A 4,525-nucleotide genomic window follows, 5' to 3' on the forward strand; every position below is an offset into this window, starting at 1 on the left:
CACTCAAAAACTACAAAAGAAGGAATAACTCTGTTATACTAAAAGGAGAAAAAGACAGACATTACCACTAAATACAATTCATATGGTATCTTGTACCCAGATAACAAAATCAGAAGTTCACATGTACTCTAGATGCAATATTGATAAAGCTAGTTCATAAACATGACCAATTCTTTTTACTAAGATTTGGGAGCAAAAGGAAGAAGTAATATTCATTCATTCTTTCAGTATTTATTAAGTCCCTACCATAGCCAAATAAATGAAGAGAGTATTATAGTAGATACAAAGATGTAGCAGTCAGAGATCCACCCTCAAGGAGCAGACATTCTGCTGAGGGAGATAAGAACCTACCAAAATGACTTACAGGTAAGAAAGAAAAAGATCTAAAGACAAAAGAGGCACAAATTAGTTACTAGAGATTTCAAGGAAGAAAAAAATTATTTCCAGCTGGGAAAATCAGTAAATATTTTATGGAGGAGAAAACATTTGAGCTCAATCTTAGGGAAATAAGGAACCCTACCATCGTCCACGGCCAACTGTGCAAAGCCTGCTTGTTTCACAAATCCCAAATACCTGATTCCATGTCTTCTTGTCGCACCCAGTTCTTGCTTCCTCCATCTTGTAAAAGCTTTGTTCCTCTTAGGTTCATGCCATTGGACTTTCTACCCTCTTTCCGTCCTCGTTGCTGTCAACCAGTATCCTCTGATCATTCCCTTTCAATCTCTGCTGAACTGGGTGCCTGGAACACCTTTCTCTTTACACTGACCTGTCTTTCTGGCTGGATTCAACACACATATAGACAGGGCTGCTACTATCAGCTGTGTGAGTCCAGGGGCAACTGCATCAAGGATGCCATCATTGATTTGCATAGATATTTCAACAGCTTCTGGCAGATGATGATAAAGCATCTTAAGGAAATGGTGCCACTTTCTTATTTGCATAAAATCACCATATTGACTGGTAGCAGCACTGCATGTGGATAATTCATTCAATACCCTGGCCCCTTAGTTCTTTGACCTCTTCCCCATCAATTACCTTGACCACCACCCCACTTCAGCCATATGATCCTAGAGTCAGTCCTTGGATTTCATCACCCCTAGAGATTAGACTACCTCTAAAACAATGAGCATAGAGACCCTATTGTCCTACCTTAACCTCCTGTCTTTCTAGCTCATCTACTCGAGTATCTCTTTGAAACTATTTTCCTGTAGAGTTGATACCACTAATTCATTCTCTCTTCTACGTTCTCTCCGTTCATTACTTCCAGTTATCTTTTATTCCCTCTTATCTAGCTTAGATTTCATGGTCTTTCATTAGAATCGTTCTTTACAAACACTTTCAACATCTTTGCGTTACCTTCCTCTTTCACATTCTCTAGAGGAAAAACTAATTCTGGATGAACCTACGGCTGCCTTCTCTAGGCTGGCACTCATGCAGCTAAGCGTTGCTGGAGAAAGCCCACAGCCACCATGGTTACCTCCCACCCCATCCTGCAGGAGACTTCCCCTCACTCATGCAATTCCAGCAACACTGGTTTTCTGAGAGATCGTACAAGAAACTGAGCTCTATCACTTTGAACATACTGTTCCCTCTTCTTGGAATGCTTTTCCCACAAACACTTAGCATGGTTGGCCCCTACTTGGCCATCAAATTTCAGCTTAATAATAATAATTAGTAGCTAATATTATTGGACATGCTCTTTGTGCTAGGTATTTTATATAAATTAGTCTAATTTTCCCAGTACCTTTAGAGTTAGATAACATTATTATCTTCATTTTACAGATGAGAAAATTATGGATTAGAGAGATCAGGTAACTTACTCAAGATCACACACAGAGAGTGGTCACTGCAGAATTTGGTCTTACGCTAGCATGAGCCTGTCTGTTTAAGTGGCCTGCGACTCCGTTCTGGGCTGTTTCTCCACTCTCCCCTATTTCTCCATAGATAGACCTTCCCCGTGATACCATAAAAATAATTTGCAATAATTTTCTCAGTTTGTAATTATACATTTATTTTCTTGTTTATGCCTTGCAGTTTCATTGTTTCTCTCCTCTTACTAGACTTAAATTCTGCTGGAGTTATACGTCCATGTCACATAACACTGTGTCTTTAGGGCCTAGCAACATGCCTAGCCTATAATAAACATCAGTTAGCCCTTGTTAAATAAATAGATAACACTGAATGCCAGGACGAAGTAGACAGAGTACGGCATTCCAGGAAGGACTAGGCATGAACAAAGGCCCAGCAGGAAAATTGGGAACATGCTCCTGTCATGGCCTCGTGTGGCTGTGACATGGTAGACCTCCCACCCTGTGTGTTTGCACTGGCGAGATTAACAGGGCTAAAGAATTGACAAAGACCATATAAAACTAAAAAGTGGACGGCATGCTATCTACCAGGGCTGAGGGCCAGTTGTGAGGTCACCATCATTGCTCACTCCACCCTGAGATGTGGGCTCAAGTGACAATAGAGTGCTGTCCTCCTTCTGCCACCACGTGGGTTCCTGGTGAGGTTCAAGGGCACTTCCCACATAAGTAAGTATCGTGCTGTCAGGGCACAGATTGCCACAGTGGCAACTTCTGTAGAGTAGGACAGGGAATTTGAGATGGATAAGAGAGGTAAGACAAGTAAGCTGCAGCAGAGTCGAATTTTATTACATTCGACCAAAAATCATTCTAAGACACTTAACATAGCTAAGGGCAGGTACGTGCAATCTTTAAAATAACTTACAAGATCAAAATGGAACAAAGCTAAAGTGAAATTCTGAGTGTGCAGAAAGGTAGCATTGCAGCATTTATTTTATGAGGGGACTTTTCAGGCAATAATATATCAATGGGTCATTTTAACTACAGTGTCCAACACAGCTTTAACTTTAAATTTTAGAGCAGTAAGTGCAAGGGAGTCTCTAAAAGGTATATACATATTTATGTGCTATTGTAAGTCAGTTACCTTTTCTGATGTCTAAAAGTTATTACAGTTTTACAATGTCCCCGAGAAGCCTGCATCTTGGTACCACATGCATAGGGCAGAAGAACAGGTGCTGAAATGTGGGCTTCATGGGGCAAGGAAATGTAGATTTGAATTGGGATTGTAGCAAAAATTAAAGCAGGAAAGTATTTGTGTTTAAGCCAGAGTTCTCAGATTTCCACTCACAATCTGTGCTGAGCAGCAACTGCCACCATGAAATCCAGAGCTTGTCTTGGCTACTGAGAATATCTTCCGTGATAAAGAGGCCCGTGGGATTCTAATTTGCCTGAATTTTCAGGAGGACTTTATGAAGAGGAACAAGAAGGTCCAGAGTTGGGGAAACTCAGCGCAGGTCCCCCCACCTGCCTGCCCACCCACAGCTGACCACCAAGGATTTGGGAAGGTAGACGGCTGCTCCTACATGGTGCCTCTGGACTGCTGTGTGTCTGGAGTCTACATCTGGAGTATAGAAGACCCCACTGGTGTCCGATCACAGTTCCATGGAGTCTTCTTCCTGTAAGTACCAAGACTCTCTGCTACTTGAGTACATTGGCCCATGCAAAGCAAGCTGGAGGTGGGGGGACTAAACGCCCACGGAAACATCCCTCAAATAATAACAGCTGGAAACTGGTGGATAAATGCACCTCTCTGGGCTGTTGCTGAGGTGTGTTCTGCCCCTGCAGGATTGAGCCCCACACTGCCACACAGTCCCCTCTCATTCCCCTGTGATCGCTGCCTTCCCTTCCTTTCTCACCTGTCCACCACCCTACCCACACTCCCTGAGATCACCTCCCAGTGAACAATGAGCACTCGAATCCTTGCCTCAGGCTCCACTTCTTTGGGAATACATTTGTTGTGGACTGGATGTTTATGTCACCTGAAAGTTTATATGTTGACATCCTACCTCTAATGTGATGGTATTAAGAGGTGGGGCCTTTGGGAGGTGATTAGGTCATGAGGGTGGAGCCCTCAGAAATGGGATTAGTGCCCCTGTAAAAAGAGGCCCCAGAGAGCTCTCTCACCCTCTTCCCACCATGTGGGGATACAGCAAGAAGGTAGCCATCTGGGAACCAGGAAACAGGCCCTCAACAGACACCAGATTTTCTGGCATCTTGATCTTGGACTTTCCAGCCTCTAGAACTGTAAGAAATAAATGTTTGTTGTCTAAGCTACCCAGTAGTCTGTTATAGGAGCTCGAACTAAGACACTAATCTAGTACAAAGCAAACAAACACAAACTCGAAGGAAAGAAATACCAAAAAGGTAGACAAATTTGTCTTTCCAATTTTGCAAATGGTGGTATGGTTCTAGTGATTTGCTAAACCTCTATGGTCTGGACTGTACCTTTCTTTTTTCTTTTTCTTCTTTCTTTCTTGCTTTCTTGCTTTCTTGCTTTCTTTCTTTCTTTCTTTCTTTCAGACAGGGCTTCTCTCTGTCACCCAGGCTGGAGAGCAATGTTACAATCATAGCTCACTGCAGCCTTGAAGCCCTGGGCTCAAGCAATCCTCTTACTTCAGCCTCCTGAGTAGCTGGGACTACAAGTATGTGCCACTATACCC

Source organism: Propithecus coquereli, unplaced genomic scaffold (genome assembly GCF_000956105.1).
Source record: "Propithecus coquereli isolate 6110/MARCELLA unplaced genomic scaffold, Pcoq_1.0 Scaffold127, whole genome shotgun sequence".
In the NCBI taxonomy this organism is placed as follows: domain Eukaryota; kingdom Metazoa; phylum Chordata; class Mammalia; order Primates; family Indriidae; genus Propithecus; species Propithecus coquereli.